General features: G+C 39.7%; 1 non-coding gene across 1 annotated transcript; it reads right to left on the bottom strand.

The window, feature by feature from the left end:
• Positions 1-5,936: 5,936 nt before the first annotated feature.
• Positions 5,937-6,043, bottom strand: LOC111884715 (small nucleolar RNA R71). The gene has a single exon (XR_002847873.1). It is a non-coding gene; the product is annotated as a small nucleolar RNA R71 (small nucleolar RNA).
• Positions 6,044-8,109: the final 2,066 nt, after the last annotated feature.

Genomic DNA, 8,109 nt, shown 5'->3' on the forward strand with positions numbered 1-8,109 from the left:
AGACAAGTGATCATGATGTCTCATTTATTTTTATAACGTATCACTTGTCTGAAAGTTGTGGCTGTTGCAGCAATTAAAACATTAAGAGTCTCCAATTTAATTAGATGGAATAAAGTGGAAAATTCAAATAAGCAACAAGGGACATTTCACAAAAATTACGCCCATCGTAAAAGGAGTACGCCAAGCGTACTCAACCTTTGATCGCGATTGAGTTTTCTTTGAGCGGTACGTACGCCTCACGTACAATTGTTATACGCTTAGCGTAATGGCCCGGAACAGGTACGCCCAACATACGGTGTAGTTACGCCCCGCGTAAATCGTCGACATGTAATATCCCTGTCCCTTTGACTTTTTTTGTTCTTCTTTGCAAACTTATTCCAAACCTAAGCTGTTACGACCGAGTTCTCCCCAAAAAGTCTCGATTTTCTTTCTTTTCTTGTGAAATTCGACACAAAGGTATGTTATTCATTTACTTTTTGGCTTTAATATGTGTTTACCTTCATGAAATTTGCTGCATTAGGCTTTATAGAAATCTAGGGTTTACCGCACTTCTTTAATTAGGGTCCGATTTCACTTGAATGTATGTTTGATTATGGAGAAATAGATCGATTCGGACCAATAGACTAAACCCTCGAATTCAATTTAGCCTTTAGCTCGTGTATGAACCTTCTACTTGGTCATCTGGACATACGTCTAGCATTGGTTGGACGTACGCCCTGTGTATCACCTTGTGTACCCAGTATTTCGACTGCCTTGCGTATTTCCTGCATATTAATTTTGTCTTACGACCTTTGAACGAGCAAGACACAGTTTTGAGTTCCTGGATGTACGCCCAACGTACACTGGATGTACGCCTAGAGTAAGATCATGCCCAACTTACTATTTTTCATATAAAATATGTTTAATGATGTAGGTATTTATGTTTTGGTTTTCTTTTGTTCTTATTTTTGCAGATTATGGCTCGTAGAACTCAAAGGACAAATCCACCCGAGGACGTAACCGATCACCGTTTTTTGCAATTCCCACAAACTTTGAATGATGAAACTCTGGGAAAATATGTGAATAATTTGAGTTTGTTTCTTACTAAGGAAATTGACATTGCACCTTTGTTCGATTGGGGACTGGCGTCCCAAACTGGACTTGACGAGCTGATCCGGAATTTTTTGCAATGCGCCCACTTGGACGCAAGTGGTGTGTCTTTGTTCGTATGCCGAGGTTGGGAAAGACTGTTCAGGATTCAGGAGTCTGTTTATCGGGAATTTTTGCTAGAGTTCTTGATATTTGCATATTTAGCCTCATATAATAAGTATAGATTTTTATCATTTATTAGCTAATTTATTGTATATCATGGACAAAAGATACTTAAAAGTGTTTGAATTGTGTTTTCAGTCCAAAAGCGAAGCTCAGAAGCAAAAGGAAGCAGGAGAAGCGGTTGGGAGCTCGGGAGTTGAACAAAGAAGAAAAAGGCTTAAAATACAAGGGACTCGGCGAGTAGGGTCGATTACTCGGCGAGTAGCATCGAAGATTCGAGAGGATAAAGACTCCGTGACTTACCGTGTACGGGAATTAAGGGATGGACTCGATGAGTCGGTATTGTGTGACATCCCTATTTTCACGGCCATAAAAGACCGATTTTGTTTATGCTTTATAAAAATCAGAGTACTTGTTTTAATAAAAATGTTGCGGAATTTGTTCCCAGAAAAAAAAACATGATAAATACGTTATTAAAACATTTTCGAAGAAACGTATTTTATTCATTATAAAACGTTTGGGATGTCATCATTAATACAGAAACATAAGCATAAACATAACTTACATTTATTTACACTAGTGATCTATATTTCTTTAAATCTCTCGGTGTAATGTGACTTCATATCAACACCTGTGATATAAATAAACTGAGTGGGTCAGTTTGGGAAACCTGGTGAGTACATAGGGATTTCAACCCACAATAATATAATTATTATGTTTAAACAATCAAGCAATTAAACCCCATTACCCATCCCCATTATATTCTCTATTCTTAAGGATCTACCCTAAGAATCAGCTTATTCCTCGTTCATTCGTTCCTAAGGATCATCCAAAGGAATCGACACGAAGTCCATCGTTGCCATGGTTTACACAACGGGCACTAAGTCTGCATAGTCGCCAGGGTTTAGGCACTAAGTCTGCATAGTCGCCAGGGTTTAGGCATCAAGTCTGCATGATCACCAAGGTTTAGGCACCAAGTCTGCATGGTCACCAAGGTTTAGAGTACACCGGGTGAACACATCGTTCACAACACCTACAGGTTGCGAGCCTGCTAGTGTTCCACTGGACTGTCTAGAATAGTCCGTGGTTGTCATCCATACTCTGCTGAATGACGGGGACATCGTTTGGGAAAAAGGCTTCTCACATCGTACACCTCTCACCCATACCTCATGGTGTATATCACCTCTCAACTCATCGTCCAACTCATATCTCATCTATTATATCTACCCATGTTTTACCCCAACATTTTCGTAGATATAAAATACATATATAGTTTAAATCATTTAAAACATGTATAAAATCTTTCACCGAGCATAGACAGCAAGTAAACAGACAATATGCACACATAGCACGTAGTAAATACTTCATATCTATGTGTAAGTTGAAGGGGACCATGCACTCACCTGAAAGGTGGTGACTCAGCACTCGGACAGCGCTTCGATACTCTCAAAACAATTTTCCTTCGATAAAACCTAATACCAATACCACTAGGGTTTAGTCTAACGATAACCGCGGCAAATTAATAGTCTAGCTATTATTATTATTATATAAGCGTTAAATAACACTCAATATAACTCATAATAATAGCCCAAATACTCATTATAAGTTCCTAATAACGTTACTATATTAAAACATAAGCTATACTAAAGATAGGGTAGGCATAGCTCACTTACAGCGGATTTTCTCGAAAACCGGGCTTCGTTGGAGCAGCATTCTCGAGCCGAAAGGATCTTTTCTCGAGGATTCCTTCGGGTGCTAGGGGGTTTACCTAGGCTTTAGGGGGGGGGGGGGTTGGGAGGCTAGAGAGAGAAACTAGAGAGAGAAAGTGAGTTTGGGAGGTGTGAAGAAGAGGCTAGACCCGACACCTCTATTTATAGTGAAAATATCTGATGGACTCGCCGAGTAGGGGGACCTACTCGCCGATTTGGTGCATGTGGTGGCCTTCTGGTGGTGCCACGTGTCCAATTCTGGTGGTGCCACGTCACCCCCTATCGCGTATCAGCCTTCAAACTTAGAAAAATCATAACTCTTGCGTACGAGCTCTGTTTTCGACGTTCTTTTTTTCAACGCGTAGGTAAAATCAAGATCCACAACTTTCATTTAGACTCCGTCGGCTAATTCTCGACCGATCTCAAATTTAACAGTAGGAGGCATTTAGACTGTTAAATGACCGCGAAGAATTCGTAACTCCTTCATACGGACTCCGTTTTCGTCTATCTTTTTACCGTTGAGTTCCTATTAATGAGATCTTCAACTCTCATTTAGGTCGCGTAAGCCAAAAACCGCTCGAACTAAAATTCGAGTTTCGGGCCGTGCACTACTAAGCCGAAACTTCGAAAAATCATAACTTCCTCATACGAAGTCAGATTTAGGCGTTCTTTTTATGGATTTTCTCGGTTTAACATACTCTACGACTTTGGTTTAGATCACCAAGGCTAAAAAGTCCTCTAACGTAAATTCACTATTTACGTCTCCCGGTGTCGTGCCGGTTTTGCCGAAAAACTTCGACGGGTCATAACTTCTTCGTTATAACTCGGATTTTGGCGTTCTTTATATGTATGGAACCCTTGTAACATATAATACAACTTGGTTAAGATTATTTATTCTAAATAATCTTTTGACGAAAAGTCGTTTTTGACACTTATTGCCTCTAAATTGACTAGCCCGGATCTACGGGCGTTACATATTGGACTCGGCGAGTCGGTTCGCATCTATAAAAATAGCTGTCCAGATCGACATAAGTTATTCTGGAACCCTTAGGGAGAAGCAAGCTACGAATCAGAGCCAGGATAGATCTGAAGAACGAAGATACAACCTAGACTTCAATTCCGAAGGAGATTTGAGGCAAATTCTCATCATTCTACTTAATCTATTGTTTTTCAATTATGGTTAAACAATTAGAATTCGTTTTATTATTGTTAATTACCTCAATCATGAGCTAAAACTCTTAAAATTCTGTTTGGGGATACAAAATTGAGACTATGGTTTGATTATTGGTAGGATTAATTCAATATTGGTGATTTTGTTGATTTTAGCTTGTTAAAGAACCTTGTGTATGAATGATAACTATTTTTCTGTTGATAGGAAGATAATTAAATAGTATGAACATCTTTTAATTGTCAACCACATATGTTTATGTGACCACTTTATCATATGTCTAGGAATAACGAACGTGAAACTAGAATTAATAGAAAATTTGGTAAATTCACGTGTGAGCTTGTTTGATGACCATCAACAAGAGGTTAACTAAAGGACCAAATTAGTTAGCTATTACAAATCTAAATTAACCTGAACAAATAATCTAGTGAATTAAATTAAATTAGACAACTGATCACTGTTTGAGTTAGTTTGTTCTCTAAGGATTAGTGCAGCGAACGCGAAGCTAATCACTTGAATCGGTAGCCAATAGAAGACTTAATCCATTGCACTATTACCATAATATCAACCATAGGATCAATTGAGTTGAACTAAACATAAGTCCCTCTCGTTATTGAATTTAGTTAAATCTTTGTTTTTTTTAGTTTTTAGCCTAAGTAATATTAGTAAGTTTCTAGTCTTGTAAAACTAGAGAAAACCCCTATTTATTATTTAACTTAGATAAAATTAGTCTTTAGTTTTAATTTACCGTTCCTTGTGTTCGATACCCTACTTATTTAGCTGTACCACAATTGATAGGTCCACTGCCTTTGTGTGTTCATTTTATAATTAAAAGTAGGTTTAAAACTAGTTGAGTTTACACACATCAAGTTTTTGGCGCCGTTGTCGGGGAACGGTTCTAAATTAGCATTAATTTCTATTTTTATCAATCCTTTGTGTGAGATTTCTCTTACACAAATTTAATTCTTAGGTAATTTAGTAGTTAGTATAGGTTTTAATAAATATTTGTTTTAATAAGTAATTAGAAAATTTTATGTTTTTGCCTTGAACTCGCCGAGTGCACTCGTGACAACTCGGCGAGTCCATCGCTGTTCACAGTTTTAATTTTTATTTTATTTTTGTTCTTTTTACGCGTTTCTCTTGTTTTATTTGCAGTTGTTTCATGAACCGAGGATCTGATACACCTCTGGTCCCTCCTCTCGAAGACCTGGAATCCGCACTAAGGAGGAACAAAGGAAAATCCGTTTCTTCAAAGAATTCGCCACTAAAGAACCTCAAGTCCGTTTTTAGCAAGAAGAAGAGCAGTAAATCAGGAGTATCCAGCGCCTCTGTAGCAATCGAAGACCCGATTAAAGAAGACACCGAGTACGAGACCGAGGAAGAAGAAGAACCTACATACGAGCACGAATCCGATTTTGAGGACGATTTAGCTATTACTGTGGCTAATATCGATGAAGTCCCCATGGGGGAATGGAAGAAGAGGATGCGTGATGATACTGGCCCGGGACTTGTGCAACCCACAATTCCCGCTACTGCTACGGCCACATACTCGCTCAACTCAAGGAGATTCCCTTCTATGGAAAAGACCACGAAGATGCTTACAAGCACTTGGATGAAGTCAATGATGTGGCTGACTACTTCAATGTACCAAATGTGCCATGCGAAACCCAGCTACTTCGTATGCTTCCAGTAACATTTAAGGGTGCTACAAAGGATTAGCTCAAGTCACTTCCCCCCGGGTCGGTCACCACATGGGCTAAGATGAAAGAGGAGTTCATAGACCATTTTGCCCACCTTCTAAAATAGCCACGTTGAAGAAAGCTATTGCCAACTTCGAGCAACAACCCGGAGAGTCCCTTTATGAGTCGTAGGAGAGGTACAAAGGTATTCTCAGAAATTGCCCACACCATGACCTTAATAGCCAACAAGAAGTCTCCATCTTCTATGATGGAGTCAATGTTACCACAAGGCAATTGCTCGACTCGCAAGGCCCGCTCACAAAGAAGGCCACCCCGGTGATCAAGGAATTAATTGAAGAATTCTCTAAACATTCTAGAGAATACCACAACCCAAGAAATGAAGTAAGTCGGGGGGTGGTGAACTCGGTCAATGATGGCATGGCGGCAATGATGGCTAAGCTTGATAGTTTAGATAAAAGGATGACAAAAAAGGATCAAACAATCCATGCTATTCGAGTTGGGTGCGAGAACTATAGAGGACCTCATCTCACGAAGGATTGTGACTTGGATGAAAATGGAAACAAAAAGGCGCAAGTGTTCTATTCAAGTGGCGATAGATACGACGAGAATTGGCGGAAACCCAAGAAGAAATGGCTCCCGTGCGAAGAATACAGAAAGGCAAAGGAGGAGAAATACAAGCAGAAAGAGAGGGGTTTCTATCAAAAGGAAGAACCGGTTGTGGAAAAGAGAGTTGCCTTAGAAGAAATGTTCACAAGAGTTATAGCCGCATCCAAGAAAAGACATAATGATCATGATGCTGCAATACAAGAGACCAGAACTATACTTAGGAATCAGCAAGCATCTATTCTCAACATTGAGAAACAGCTAGGACAACTTGCACATCAAGTGAACGAGAGGAGACCGGGTGAACTTCCAAGTAAAACCGAGAATAATTCGAGAATGGAGAATGTGAATGCTATAACCTCCAGCTATGGAGAAGTTTTCACTCCTATGACCCCTGCACAGAAGGTCTCAAATAAGGTGCATGCAGAAAAGACAGAAGAGTCGAGTTCAGCTAAACCCAACCAGACTCGCCGAGTCCCTCTAATGGACTCGACGAGTCCATGCCCTGATGACAAATTTGTTGTTTCCTTAAAGCCTTACAACCCTCCTCTGCCATTCCCAATCAGAACCATACATGATGAAAAGGTTAAAGCATACAGAGCTTTCATGAAGCATGTTAAAGCCCTTCAAGTCAACGTCCCATTTGTGGAAACGATGCTTCAAACACCCAAATATTTGAACTTGCTAAAGGGTCTCTTTGCTGCTAGAAAAGATTTGGTTGAAGTCGCGGAGATAGTATTGAGTGAGCTACCAGAAAAGAAGGGCGATTCGGGAAGCATCATAATTCCTTGTCAATTTGGAAATATACTTGCTACTCAAGCGTTGACCGATTCGGGTGCAAGTATTAACTTAATGCCTTTTTCTTTCTTCAAGAAGCTGAATTTACCGGAGTCAAGGCCTATGAATATGAAGATCCATTTGGCGGATAAGACGATTATTCGTCCAAGAGGTGTTTGTGAAGATCTCCTCATTAAGGTGGATAAATTTATATTCCCCGTGGACTTTGTAGTACTTGATATGGAAGAAGACCCCGAAATTCCAATTATTTTGGGGAGATCATTTTTGAATACCGCATGCGCATTGATAGATGTATGTGAGTCCACATTAACATTGAGGGTAGGAGATGAGTCAGCAGTGTTTAAAGCTCTACCAGAGATTAAGCAAGAAGAATGAAGAAAAGAAGAAGTTTCCTTCATTGATTTGGATGATGAAATACTACAAAAAGAACTTGCACGCTTGCAAGAAGAAGATCCAAGTAAGTTTTTGCTATCGTCTGAAGGAAACTTTGATGCTGATAAAGACTTAGAAGAGATGGAGAGGTTGCTTGGGGGAGCTGATCCAGAAGAAACGAATAATTTTATGGAATACGCTCCGACTCGCCGAGTCGCTTTGACAGACTCGACGAGTCCCGTCGAAAAGTGCAGAAAAGAAGACAGCCTTGACTTGCTTGTTACCAGCCCCTTGCATGTTCTGGACATGAAGATTTTTCCTAATTCTTTAGAAGATCAAGCAGCAGAGGGCGGAACTGTTAAAGCATATGGTGATTTTCAACACGTTCAAGTAGCATGCCTCGATACAATAATGCAAGAAGATGAAGACATTCCACTTGAAGAGGAGGTAAGCTTTGGAGAAGAGGAAAATGCAAAAGATAACCCATTCATTGAGTCACGTATTAACA

Source organism: Lactuca sativa, chromosome 2, assembly GCF_002870075.4.
Source record: "Lactuca sativa cultivar Salinas chromosome 2, Lsat_Salinas_v11, whole genome shotgun sequence".
NCBI classification, from domain to species: domain Eukaryota; kingdom Viridiplantae; phylum Streptophyta; class Magnoliopsida; order Asterales; family Asteraceae; genus Lactuca; species Lactuca sativa.